The 15750-nt window shown below is 32.3% G+C and overlaps 2 pseudogenes; both read right to left on the bottom strand.

Moving 5' to 3' along the window:
* Nucleotides 1–15750, bottom strand: part of LOC149196280 (putative alpha,alpha-trehalose-phosphate synthase [UDP-forming] 9) — a 158728-nt pseudogene that overhangs the window by 96865 nt on the left and 46113 nt on the right.
* Nucleotides 6616–7206, bottom strand: LOC149196281 (protein HIRA-like; annotated as a pseudogene).

Consider the following 15750-nt stretch of genomic DNA (forward strand, 5'->3'; position numbering starts at 1 on the left):
CTTGGGTGCATTTTTTATAGTATTCGACAGCCTTCTTTTGATCAATGAAGAGTGTGAGTTCAGGCAAGTGAAAATCTCTCAACATCAAGCAAGCCTAAAATGGATTGAAGCAAGCATCAAGCGGGCGTGAAGGCAAGAAAGTGTGAGTTCAAACAATCAGGTATTAAAACAAGTTCAAGTGAGCGTGCAACAATCAACAAAACTTCAAGCGAGCGAGTTATGAAAATACAACAGGTATTAAAAGCAAGCGAGCATGAGTTCCAACAAGTTCACATGGAAAGAAGCATTTAGTTGTTAAATATTCTTAACAATTTGATCCTCTAAACTAATGAAGTCATGGTACAAATCAGCAAAGCCACTCTTGTTGATATTTCAAGGAATCAACAACAAGCACATGAAACAATTGAGTTCCTTCAACTAGAGTCGCAACTACAAAGAGATGAGTTGCAACAGAAGAGTGATGTTTCCAAGTATTTCATCCTTACAGATGAAGATAAAGATGTTGATTCCAAGTCACTGATCCGACCAACTTCAAGTGTCAAAGTGGTCCATGCTCCAGTTCAACTTTCTTCCAAACCAATCATCAAGCCATGGGAAGAACTTCAATGTAACAAAAATCAACGAGGATTAGGATATGAGAAAGATGAAAGCAACATGCATATCCCCAATTATTCTAAGCCGATCAAGTTCATCAGTGAAGGATTTCTTGATCAAATAATATCAACAAGCCATGAGAAAGTTGCAGACAAATAGACATGTGGAAAAATTGAGGTTGCAGTCAAACCAAACTGCCTTCATTGTCAAAGAATCAGTCATCTGGAAGATCAGTGTTTTGATCTCTATCCTTGTCACCATTGTGGCAAGTCAAATCATTCATCAGCACAATGTAGCAAACAACAACAATCAAATAGATTGAAGATCGATTATTCATCGATTGATCACTGGGAATGGTCATCCACAGTCAAAAGATTGTATAAGTTTTACAACCAAATTCACTCACACATATTGCAGCCAAAAATAAAAAAGAAGATGGTACTCTCATGCAGTTGAATGGGGGAGTACACCAATGAAACACTCGTACACCTAAAGGGGGCGAGTCTAGAAATAATTTGAAGAAGATTGTTTCTCCTTTCAGCTGTTAAAGGGGGGAAAGTGTTAATGAAATTAACAGTGCTTGTCAGACTGAAAGTCTCGACAACATCAACAAAGCAGCCAGTGGGCATTTTCATCAGCGAGTGAGAATCAAAAAATTCTCTACTGGGTGATCGACAACAAAGTCAGCGATGAGCACTTTTCAAACACAGCAAAAGCAACAGTGATTTGTTTTTCAGCTAGTGGGTGATCATCATCAGCAGATACGCTAATGGGCATTCATCACATTTTGTCAGTGGACACAGGATGCTGATTTCAAGCAAAGGATAGATGGATCCTTTTGTAGCTTGTCACGTGATGGAATTGTCAAGCAACATTCAGAGATGAATCAGACATGCAGCTGATTCATGGTCTCTTCAGATTTGAGTTTTTTTAGCATCCAACTTTGGCGGTTTTTCAAGAAAATGTTTTTTGAGGATCAACAGTTTCAACATGAGAACTTGGAGATGGTTCCTGGTTCTTAATTTGGACTTGTCATTGAGGGGTGAATATTAGCCTCACTCTCACATTAAAAACAATTTTAAGTCCAAATAATTAAATTAATTAAAATCATGAAGGTTAGGATTTAATCCCACCTTTCTAGATTGAGTTTGCTCCTCATGGTTAGGAGTTAGTTTAGGATTAGTTGGTTGAGAGATTCTCTCCAACTAGTTAGGCTCCTGGATTAGTGTGTTGTTGAGATATTTTCTCAACCAAGTTTGTTCAAAATAGGTGCACTATCTTGAGACAACTTCCTCATGTATTTATATGTATCTTAAACATTATTTTAATAAATGAAATTCATGAGAATGAGAGACTATAGGAAAGTCTCTCATGCCTTTTCCGTTATGTCTGGTTTTTCTATATGTCTGATATTTATTTTAAGAGTTTGAGTGTATATTATTTGTTTGTTGAGTTTCCTTCAAATTTAATATTTTTTAAGTTAATTAAATATTAATTAAGTTAGTTAATGTATTTTAAATCATTGATTTAATTAATTTGTATATAATTAATTTAATAATTGTATTTAATTAATTCTTTCTCTAACTATAATTATACATCTAATTATAAATATTAATTTAATTAAGATTAGGATTTTTAATTAAAATTTTCTAATTTTAGCTGAGGCTTGCATTTTTCTACAATTCTGCTAATTTTAACACTTCATCTCTGGAGAGACATATCCCAAGATTTACTTGGCGAAATGAAGCTCACAATAGCTCACTGGAAAGCTAAGTCTCGGGACATTAATCCAGTAATGTTAATTTTAGCAGAATTAATATTTTAATGACATAGAAATTCAGCAGAAGGTAAAGTGACAAATTTGCAACAACAACTATTTTATCAAATTTGATTTCGAAAAATTTCATTGGGTTGCGAAAACTGTTGTCACTAATTCATCCTCCAGCATTAATCAAAAGTTAATCAAATCCATTTGAAGAAATCACATCTTAGATTTATTTGGATTTTATTTATTTTAATTTAGAAATTTCATGAGTTTGTTTTTTTAATTTCTAATTTGTAAGTTAATTTATTTTTATTTTCGTTTTGATTGGTTTGTAACAGTGGATTAGTTGGAGAAGCTCTGATCTGAAGCCTTTTGAAAAAATGAAGAAAGAGCAACAAAGAGGAAAATCAGAAATTTGCAGCTCTAATTTAGGATTTGGAAACTACTCTCAGCAATTCCCTTTTTTGAACATTTCTTGTAATTATTAAATAATAGTTTAGAGAATGAACAAGGGGTTCCTCTTCTCTGTAACTAGAAGCTCTCAAGGCACTATTGTATAGGATATTATAGTTGTAGGTTAGGGGAATACTTCAAATCTTAGGTATTTGGGGGAATGTTCTTGAGTTTTTATTGCTGGACATATGCACTTTTGTAATGGAAAAAAAGTTAAGTTGTGGAGATATATAGAATTTTTGGCTTTGAGAGAAAAAAATGTTTTGTAGTGTTGTAGAATTATTTTCTCAAGGAGTTGAAGTTGCTCATGGACTGCAAAGTTTGTAATGAATTTCTAGTATGGTTTTAATAACTTTTAATTCCAATACATTATTGTTTGCATTGTAAGTTAATCCGCTATTGCCAAAAAATTTCTAATTGATTTTAATTTATGTTCTAAATAGTGTATGGCATAATGATATTGATAATTTTTATCATATCGATCGTTTTATGCTATTGAGGTTCTGTAAGATATATCTCTGAGGAACATAACAAAATTAGAATTGATATGAATTCATTGAAATAGGAATGTATTGGGTAGTAACTATTTATTGTTTAAATACATTTCCATTTTGTTTTCCAATGAACTACTTGTTTAAATGATGAAAAATAGATCATCAATTCAATCATATAAAAAGGTTTTTCAGTTGGTTAGTTAGTTTATCTTCTCTTGAATTTATGGGAGATGGTTATCACTTTCCAATTTGAGATAGGATTATTTTTACTTGCATTTTAGAGTAAATATGCACTTAGGTTTAATTTTGCATTCTAGAAGTCCCCTCATATAGGGGAAGACCTTAGTTATGGCTTGGGTGAGTCGTAAAGTTAGCTTAAGGATCTATTTTCTTGCACGTACACATACTAGTATAAAAAGGTTAATTAGTTACCGAAAAAATGACTAAAATTTCCATATAAACGACCATTTTTCAGTGGATGACCAATAGTAACTAATTTACAGTACCTTATAATGCAACCAACTTTTAGTTATTTTTAGCTTATTTATTAATTAGTTGTCTCAATTTTATCGTCTAGTAGTATATTTAGTCATAACTTTGGTCATTAATTTAGTCATTGATTTAGTCATTAATTGTCACAATTAATGAACAAATATACAACAAAATATATTACTATATGATCGCCCAAGAAAAGCAATTAATGACCAAATAAATATGACCAAAATGTTCGTCATGTTATAAAAGATTGTAAATTAGCTACTAATAGTCATATATATGCAAAGTTTTATAATCATTTGAAATGAATTAATGAGCAAATAAATACGACTAAATTTCGATTGTGTTATAAGATGCCATAAATTAGTTACCAATAGTCGTATATATGCAAAATTTAGTCATTTGTAATAAAAAGTTTAGCATTTGTAGTAGGCATTTATCTTTTTTTGGTAGTTTCATATTCTTTATATTAACGATTGATTTAGTAGTTTATATTCATTTGATTTACTTTCATTAATAATCATTATAAACGACTAATTTAGTTGTATATTCATTTTATTTGTGTTCCTAATTAGTCAATATAAACTAGTAATTTAGTATGTTTGGATTAATTTTATGTATTCATTATTAATCCACATAAATTAATTTGTATGATTTTGTGATTAGATTAAAAAAAATGCATATAGTATGCATGTTCATCTAATATGAAATTTCAAGGTTACATATGTTAATTACAATAATAAATAATATCAAGTGCAATTATAAATAATTTCAACAACATAACTTATATTATATAAAATGTCTAGTATTATAATATGAGTTTCTAGCTTAATATTGGTTAGACTACAATTTACACATGAAATATTGTTTCATCATTTGAAACATTATCATTATGTTTCCCGGGTATTGCAAGTGAATTTACCAACTCGAAAGTCTTGGCCGTCAGTCTCTATGTGTGTGTCTTATGCGGGGTATTAGCTCTAAGGGTGTCACTAGACCACTTATTTTCTCTCTCTCTTTTTGCATTTGTTGCTCCAGTGTTATTGTTCTCTATCCTTAATCCCTGCTTCTTTCCATTCAATACTAAGTTCCTCTCCTGAAACTAAAAGAAGATACAATGCAGAGTATAAGGTATGGAATGCGATGAAAATTGGAATATAAAATAAATTAGACTATAAAAAAGTTATACGACATATAACTCAACATAAACAATGTTAATATCAAAATTTCCCCATAAAAGTAAGAATCTCGAACAAGTTTTCTTCAGTTTGGCGATAGTTACCACTATTTGGCTAGATGACCTGTATAAACAAAGAAAATAAAACATCACTATAAAAAAGAACACCTTAGGAACTTAGTATTCAACATACATTACATTTTGCATGTAAAAAAATGATCAAGATTGAAAATCTTACATTTTAGTCATACAAAATCCTTTAAAGTATATATATATTCTCAAATTCATTCATTGTGAAAATACCTCTAATGATTTTTCCAAATAGATTTTCAAATTAACATGTTATTAAAGTGTCATGAAAAATCATCAGTAACTTGCACTCAACCATTAAAAACAAATTGTCACAACTATCTATCTTAAAATGATTTTACAAAAAAATTGATTGTACAATCACAATACAATGCAAATTCAAAACTACATCCTAGTACCCACTTTAAAATGCTTGCAATTGTGTTTAATCACAACAAAGGAAACCTTGTCTACTAGGACAATATTCGAAATATAGTCCAAAATCATCAACATATTGGCATTGGGATGGGATCTTATCCCCTACAGGTACATTGTCATCACCGGTAGTATTTTCCATATTTTTCTCTACATTCCAGGCATATTGGCATGAGGATGGAAGTTTATCATCCACAACAGTAGTACATTTCGTTCATTGAATGAAGATAAAAGCATAAATTCATGATTCATAATAATTTTTTTTAAATCAATGGAAAATGGCCAAATTCATGATTCCTCGTAGATCTTTAAAAATATACAAAAAAAATATTAATTAAATGTAAACATACATAAATTAATCCAACTAGCTAAGCTAATCAATCCTTATTGTTAGCAATAGTTACTCTTACAAGCATTATCATAGCAAAGGAAACCTTGTTGGCGTCCTCAATATGTCTTATATAGTCCCCAATTATCAACATATTGGCATGTGGGTGGGAGCTTATACACTTAGGGGACGTCGTCACCAATGATAGTATTAGTCTTTGCATTTCATTCATTGAATGAAAATAAAAACATAAAGTCATGATTTATGATAGGTCTTTAAATTTCTTTGGAAAAATACCCAATTTGAAGGGCATACATAAATTAATCCAAGTAACTAAGCTAATCAATCCTTCATGTTAGCAAGAATTGTACTTTACTAGTGTTAGGGATAGTGGCCTCAAAAGACCTAGATGAAACTCTTATATTATTATCACCAACATAGAGATAATGAGGATTCTATCAAGAAAAAAAATCAACATAATGTCGATAATAAGGGCCCTCAAATTTTGTATCCTAATGACAAAAAGGAGAGTCTTTTTTCCTACAAAAGGAGGAAATTGCAAAATAAACCCCACATGAATGTGAGAAAATCATAGGGGCCCTTGAGTGATTTCTCAAAGGTTATCCTTTAGGAACTTAATATTCAATTTTTAGGAACTAGCCCTTGTAGAAATCCTAACGGGATCTTATGTTCCAAAATGAGAATGCTTATTCAGGTAGCCTTTGGCTCCATCAAGGAGTGATCATTTCTTCCCCACTTCCATAGTTGTACCATCCCTTGATGCTACTACTTGATCATTTTTTATTTAATCAAGATTTGGAGAATTTAAATGCAACATGGCCTCATGTGTGCCATTAGGGATGTCTTGTTGCGTAGGAACTCCAACTGCTTTTGGAATAATCCTCTTATAACCATCTATTCTCCTATACTATCTTTGTTTCACATGACTTGATTCCTTTAGAGAGGAATTTTTATTTAAACTAGCCAAGAATGAACCACTGGTCTTTTTTCTAACTTATAATACCTGAATATCATAACTCTTTGTTAGTATTTGTCCCCCAATTTAGTTCCTAGAATGTGTATATGGCTTCCCAAACAAATTATCACATTGGGGACTTTTTTGCTACCAGATTGCTTTGGTGCTATTGCTTCAATAAACTACGAAGGACTTCCAGCCATGTTTGTTTTATGAGCTCTCACATCCCCATATCAACTCCTTTTAAATTCATCTAACTCAAAATCCAAAATCTTATTTCCCAATTCTTTGTTCTCAAAATGGAAAGTAGCCATAGTTCCATCTAAATAACAAAAAAAAAAATGAATATCCATATGGGCTCATGTTTAATAGAAAGGAGAACCTTAAAATACATAAAAAAATTTCAAAACCCTTAATCATATATTTCCAACATGGAAATAAAAAATATTTAACTCCATAAGAAAATTTCTCAAGGGAGAGATCAAAAGCACTCAGAAAAGAAAATGTTTTCTAGCAAAAATAGGGCATGGACTCGTTATGGTCCACACAATGATGCTATAGTCCTAGATTCCCATTGTTATTATGTTATATGGTGATGAATCCTTTGAAACCAACTTCATTGCACCCTTAGCTTGTCCAATTGCATAAACTTTTTCATGGCCCACTAACCCTGACCCATTGAGTTGATGTTTGTGAAACATAAAATTGTTGAACTTCACAGCAAGAGTAGGAGCATTATGGCTCAAAAAATCAAAAATAGCAGACCAATCTCCCCTTTCTAATACTAGTGTAGAATGGTTTGCCTTTTGAAATCCATGTGTTTTCATAATAAAATGTCCACAAGGTAACCATCCAAGGTTCCTAAAGAATGTTGAACCTACCTGCAATGTTAACAAACAATAGAATCACTGCAACAACAATTAGCATTTTCACATGCACTATTACTAGAAAACACAATTGATTCATGGCCTTACTAATTTCCCCCTGTGTTCTAGACTCCATTCACTTGTGTGCCAAATAATGAAACTTTTTTATATGATTGGCTTATAAGAAAATAACCATTTGGATCACATGAAATTGCAAAATTATTTTTTAGTGAAAGGTGGGAAAATGAAGACCCAACTATCTTACAAATTCACCAAAAAGAGATGGGCATTTTCCCAGCCTCTTTTGAGGCATCACATGAAAACTTGTCACCTCACACACTACAAGATCAATACTTTTGCATCTTGTAAATGCAACCAAACAATGAGTTTCCTAGACAAATGAACCAACAATATGTCCACTTCAGAGTTGCAACTTGCCATCAATTCAAGCGGGCAATCTTCATTCAGCTTAAATTTCCAATTTCAATTTTCTTCTTGATAGCACAATGACCATGGTAAATAAAGGAATCTATGATACCAGAAACCATGAAAATCCCTGATGAACAATATGCAACAAAAGGATGAGAAATTTGAAGAACCATGTGTTAAATCCTCAACAAAAGTTGCATTGATACTCATGTTCTGAATCACTAAAATTTAGTGTGTCATCAGTTAGTTTATGTTAATACATGTTACTATTATACTTAAGTAGACTATAAAACTTTTAAACATTTAATTTGGTATTTTTTATTCTGAAAAAAAAAACAGAAACAAAATAATCTCTTCGGTAACAACACATCTCAATCCACCAATAATCTCTAAATCAACCATTGTATTTGAAACATTGATATTCTCCTCCTTTATTAACAACAAATAGTAGATAAATGTATTCATGACAAAAATCAATCATCTTATATAGTAAATATTAAATGAACATAAATGTACAAGTATATTCACTTTATCGTTTGAAAAAAAAGACCACATACCTCTAACAATAGCACAAACATTTGTTAGGAAATGAAAAAATGGTGTCCTCCATTCTGTGAATTGCACTAGTAAATTTTAAGTCAGACTAAGAAATTATGATGATCAAAGCAACGACAATGAAATGAAATACATATTATACTAGGAACCAAAAGGGTCTTTCTACCTTCCCTTAATCAACCACAATTGTTTTATTATTTCCTTTCTTAATACCAATTTCGTGAAAATTTGTCAGGAATAAGTGCAGAAGATGACAAGCTTTGTAATACAAGCCATGTAGACTAACACTTAGGTTGCATTAACGTTTATTGGAGAAAGTCCATAAAAGAAAACACAATAGGGAGGGAGCGACTCAATCCAATTTCTGCACTGTTAGACGTGTCCAGTCACTAAGAACTGCATACAACAAGAAAAATTTTGCAATTATACTCATCTTCCATAATAAAGTGCATATATAAAGAATTTGATTCTTTTATTTCCATACTAATTTTCTTTGACAAGATCTTTTGTCCTCTTCTGTCAATGTATATGGTGGGGACAACCTAAAACAAGTAAACAATATATGAACTGAACAATATTTTATCTCTTTCAAGGGAAACCCTATAAAAGATTTGCAACGTCACAAAGACAAAAAATATTCACAAATGATTTAGGAAAAAAAAAATGTGTCACTGAACATAAAATTCCCACTTTTAGAAAATACTAATACATACCAATTGAAGTTTGTTGTCCTTTGTCAACACCGCAACAAAACCATCACATGAAATAATAGTATTTCAATTGAATCCAGATTCTTTATTTAGCATTGTCTCTGGAAACATTTCATATCGATTATTAAACAAATTCATTTCATTGTAACACTAGTCACCAACTTACCCATAATGAGGATTAACAACTCTAGGAAAATGTGCTCCAAAACTTAATTTATGTATCTTATGACTGACCTGAAAATCACAGTTCATTTTCTTTCTTCATAAGCATTCTTTAGTAGTAAATTCCATGCATAAAAAGTGATGCTCATTTTAGCATGTTACAAATCTAGGACTAATTCCTAATTAGGATGTAAAGAGCACAAAACAAATCTATAAACTCTTGATTAGAAACAAAATCCAATATACCTTTGTGAAAAGAGAAGAATAAAAAAAGGAGAATTCAACATAAGCTACTTACATTGAAAGTTTCCTTTTGAAATGCCAAGAGATCATGAAAATGCATATTTGAATGTTGGAAAATTTTGCCTCATGAAAATTAAAAATTCCCAGCTACTTTGTTCACCTCAAGAGATCCATATATGTTGCATCCTTCACCATCCTCCTCTTCAATATTTTGAAGGAAGCCTTCCCTTCTACACTACATGAGAGAAAAAACCAATGGAAAATGAAATCAAATGATTAATATAAATCAGCCCCAAATTAAAGCTAACATGTATGAAACATTCATGTTTGTACTACTTGTAGATAAATACTACATTATTATGAAGTTATAAATTCCATCTATAGTACATTAATGATTAAGCATTAGAGTTTCAACCATCTAGCAGTTACAAACATACAAATTTTTAAACCATATAATCTGAAGTAGACCATTAACATATGGAATGTTAAAGCATATAATAAGAAGTAGACCACATCTGCAGTATGACCTCACAAAGTCATCACAACTTTCCAATTTTCAACATATGGAGGTTCTCCACTACCAAAATTCGTAGTGCTAGGCCCAGGTTTTTTCGCATGGTGAAGAATCACTTTATCATCAAAACTTGAAGCTACATAGAGACCATGTTTAGCCCACCTAACACAATTAACAGAGCCAAAGTGGTTGCGAATAGTGGCCAACAATATGAGTTGTTTGATCAACATCCACTTATTTTCCCACTGGATTTGTATTCCAACTTTTAGTCTTCGTGGATACAAACCAAACATATTAGTTTCATCACAAAGAAATCCCTTTAATAAGATATCTATGACAACTAAAACTAGGGTTGCATATTTTGAGAAGCCTATGTTGTATTATGACAAGTTAGAAATATCCAACTTTTTTGTGTGAAATTATGAGGCAAATAAATCCAATCAGTGCACCTTTACTATCAAGAAATTTTTCTGAGGGATCATCCTGGACAAAGATATCAAGAATTTTGTTGGTTGTTGCACCAAGATTTCAGAGAGACAATACGATAGTGAATGAAGGTAGCACAACCATGCCATAATGTTTCAATATTGTATCTGGTATTGCATAAAAATCATATGCTTGATCTCATAACTATAATCTCCCTCTTGCAAAGTTGTTGCATGACATTGAATACATGGTCTAAAAGAACTGCATAACCATGATACCTATTCTTGCATGTTTTATAGTGTTCCTTGGAATTTCATAGAACAAATTTCTTAAAATTTACAAATAACAAAAAGACAAAATAATTACTTGGTCCCATTGATTTCCAATGGCACACCATGACCAAATATGATATACAGGAGGTTTTCAAGTGCCATAAAAAGCTTTCAAAATGATAGTTGTTTGGGCACAAGGCATAAACACCAAACAACATTGAATGTATACATGTGTGATAGACTCCAAATGCCAATTCGATGTATACATGTATGTGTATAGGTGGTTTTATCCAATTTAGCATAACCAAGAACAATTCCACCCATTTGCGCATGCACACACACATATAAGATGTGATTCCTAAAAAAGTGCCATTGCCTCTCACCATATCCAATTATAATTCTGAATATCATTTATGCATGGTTGTAGGTACCAAACACACATGCTTAAGGGACATTGGTTGTATGCATATGAGGTATAATAGCAGACGCAATCAAATTTTGGTTTTCCCATATGGGTTTCCATGTTCAAAATCTACGGCCTATGATGAATTTTGAGTATATTCAGAATGACTTCAAGAGAATTTCTCAAATCCACTATGAAAAGATCATCTATGTAACATAATGAAGCCTCAAGATCCCCTTTGTTTTATACCATGAAATTCACATTGATAGAACTATCTGTGTCCTTTTACACATTATCACTATAAGCATATGTCAAAGATGATTTATCATTTTTCTTTCAATTAGAAAACATGATAATAGAGTCATGTTTAGTGCACATGACATTCTCACCAAATTCATTTGAATGCTTATCTAAATTTCTCTCTATATTTTGATCATGAATATGTGAGTTTCTTAGAAGTTGCTTTGCCTTGGTCTTCCTATTGTTAGATGGAAGGGTATTCTTATTCTCAATATATTTTCCATGCATAGGACAGTAAAATTTCATTTTTTCCAAGGATATAAGGGATCTCCAATACATTTCAATAGGAAAGTAATCGTTCAGCCATGTAAATTTTCAACTCCAATGTCTTCAAAATTGTATATTCCCTTGCCATCGAGTTGGTGAATGGAGAACATAGATATAATCCTGAAAACAACTAAAAAATTCTGCGAGCAACTGATTTATTTGAAGTCATCAAAGTGGCAGCACATGAGATATCTACTAGCCCAAAAAAGGTAGGCCATTTGTTGTCTCGAAACCTATGCCATCATTATCTTCCCCATGTAGTGCTACAAGGCAGTTCTTGTTACCAATTCACATTTTTGCTATGCAAGGAGATTCAAAATTCTGAATGGCATTGTACTAGACTAAATAATTATGATATATGTATTAGTAAGATACATTTGGACACCTTGAGATGATGGAAAATAATTCATATTTATAACCATGCAAGTTTCCAACCTGAGATAATGGATGTTACATGCTTTATGTGCATTAGTGACTTCCAAGCACTAATGAAAGCTAGGAACAAGAGATATTTAACTCAAATAATACTCAGTCCAAATATACACTTTCTCCCTTTCCTCGGTGCTTGAAGTGGTCAATTCAAGATTTTTTAACAATTGTCCTTGTTGTTATCTATTTTTGGTAATTTCTTCAGTACTTTTCTTCACGTATTTTCTACAAATCGTCAAATCCTTAGAAGGAAACAAGCTATGAAAATAATTGATTCTTGATTGATAACCACATATTTCTTTAAAAAGAAAACCAAAACAAAATCCATGAAACACACCTTTCTTTAATGATGTTGCCAGCTTTAAAGTCTTAATACCCTTTGGCTTATAAACGACCTTAATAGTGATTATAGGATATGGCTTCACAAATTCTTTACTGAATGTATGGGAATACAGACAACCTTTATTGTTTAAATATTCACTCAAACTTTTCTTTAGAAGGAAATAAGTAACCATGAATCACGGAATATTGTTTTACCTTTCACTTTCTGCAATTCACATTGCCTAGCTTGTCAAGGAATTCTTCCATGGAACTCTATGTATTCATTGAATTTTCACCCTTCCTTTGTCTATCAAAAGACACATCATTCAATGTACATTGAAAATAACTATCAAAAGTTGTAGGTTCTTATATCTTTGGATTGTTCTTCAAATTTTCTCTTCTTTTGTTCCTTGCAATCTTTGTTATCACTACCTAAGAGAATTTTGGACTTAAAATCTTGTAAGAATCCTAACTAGTCTTCAATTTTTTTAGAGTTTAATATTTTTGAGTATTTTTTAAGGTCATGTCATTGAAGTCAACTTCTTAGAATGGATTTCCTGCTGCGTGATATTCCTTTTTCTCCTTCAACCAAAAATAATTTCGACATCCCTCACTCTGTATAACATGAATTTTGAGGTGATGAGTCATGAAATACCTATAAACAATATGAACCATCAAGTCACAATGGAGGGATATGATTAGAAAATGCACAACCATCATCCCCATGCATGTTAGTACCAACATGAAATCTCAATACATTGAAGGACTCATGGCCGACGCTGGTCGAATTATACCACTCAACCAAATCCTCGACAATGTCCTATTTACAGGGTATAATATTTTACTGTCACAAATTCTTCCAAACTAGGGTAATTGGGAATGAAACTTCAAAAAGAACAGGAAAATTTAAATTAAGGGGTAGAACATGAAAATTCAATTGGAGATACCAAATAAATCCAATTCTATAGGATTTCAACATGGATAAATACTACTTATCTAATCTATATTATCTGATCTAAAACAATGGGTTGTTGGTCTACCTTTAAAAAACTATGAGAAGAATCCTACCGACAACAATAACTTGAAAATTAATCCTTCTTTCTGGAATTTGTAATCTAGGAAAATTTTGGTTGATTAGTCACAGAACTCATCCATTCCCATGTGTGATTTTTCACCTTCACAAAGTGTTGAGCAGCAAAAACATGATCCGCATGAATGTAGGCATAAGTTTCATTGTTTAATCCTAGCACAAAACTAGTATAGCAAACCACGAACCCATGTATAGCAGAGTGAGCAAGAAAAGTATAATACATATTATCTGTAACGTTCGCTGGCACAACCGTGACCATATAAGTTGGGTCAATATAATTCACTATAAACAGCTCATTGTGGTGATGTTTCTCCCACCATTGTTTTAGCTCACTCTAGAGCCAAAGCCCAACATCTAAACAAATGAGATTACCGGATTCATCCCTCTTCTCCTTTTTATCAAGTCTCTAAGAGATCAAATCATGTTCAGATCCGTTTGCAACTACAAGAACAAAATGTCCATTCTCTTCCAATCATTTCTCCACAAACTCAAAAAATCCCCCGTCACCCTTGAGATACAATGAGAACTAATTTATAATACAATAATCCACATCCCTGCTACCCAATGTTGCATGTAATGCAATATGGCTTGCATTGTGTCCCATCAACTTAACTACCCCCACTCCATTGGTTTCTCTCTTGGCCTCCATATGGGCTTCACTGACATCATTCTTTGAAGCCTCAACTATTGTCTCCAAGCCAAAGGAAGGATCAATCATGCCCAAATAATTATCCACAGTCTTTGGAACCCAAAAAATGTAGACCCCAAGCTTCCTCCTCTCTACTTATTCAAATATATTGATTACTCCCCTCATGGTTCCATCCCCACCAATGATATAAATGCTGGTAAAAAATACAGGCTTCGATGGCATCAACTATCTTGTGTAGATGAAATACCCCTCTTGAGCTCTGCAACATTGTTCCCCCTTTCTTTTGCCAATTATGCACCAACTTGGGATTCAAAACCATAGTTTCATATGAATAGAATCTATGATAACGTGACCTACTTCTCTTGATATCACTTACCCCATACTAAATCCAGAGACCATCTACAATCTCCCTGATAATAGTATTAAGCCAATAAGATAAAACCCCACTTGTAATAATGGAAGCCTTGACATCATCAAGGCTAACACATACCTTGGACCTAGGTCCAGCTCTATGATAAAGCCTCTGCATCTCTTTCCATTTTATTTATTTTTTCCACAGCTCTATTATCCATTAGCATATTGCTCCCAATGACAAAAAAGACTTCACCATGATGAATATACTTTTTCTCTCTTAGAGGATTAAGAAAACAAGGTACCTCCTTTAAGTAATCTCCTAAATGTGTTAGAGCTTGAATTCTCATGTGGGATGGAGAAATTATAGTGAAGCCATTGGAGAGAGCTCTAGGACCTATTGTTAACAACTTGATTTCAATCCTCACAACCATTGCAAATATAACAAACTCTTAACAAAAATGATAGAAGATATCAAGAACTAAGGAATTTTGCAAAAATTGTGTAAGTAAAAGATATCAACTCTTAAAACTAATTGTATCAAATGATTATAGAAATATATGATGAAGGTATTGAACCAGCGGTATCCATATTTCACAGGAAATTTCTGATATTCTCACTAGTCAATTCCATAGTTTTACAAACTCCTTCTATAAATCATACTTCCTTCACGATTCTAGAATTGTGTAACACAATTCCAAACTCGCACAACTTGAGGATAGATTGGTTCACATAAATATATTGTATTTGTCTCTCTGCCACACAAACACTTATACTTGGAGAAAAAAGGATCCAAAGGGTCTTTTTCATGCATTCTTAGACACAAGGTTTTTGGGATAGCTGAAACTGATGGAAAGGGTTTTATTGAGGTTCAATATGGGGATCATGTAATACCCTGCTAACAAGAAAAATGAAGAGAATGCAAGCTCTATAAGTTGGGAAAGACAAATTTATGGCAAGGTTCAATATTCTAGTGG

This window comes from Pinus tabuliformis, chromosome 2_2, assembly GCF_031772625.1.
Source record: "Pinus tabuliformis cultivar Carrire ecotype Pingquan chromosome 2_2, CPIR1, whole genome shotgun sequence".
Classification (NCBI taxonomy): Eukaryota; Viridiplantae; Streptophyta; class Pinopsida; order Pinales; family Pinaceae; genus Pinus; species Pinus tabuliformis.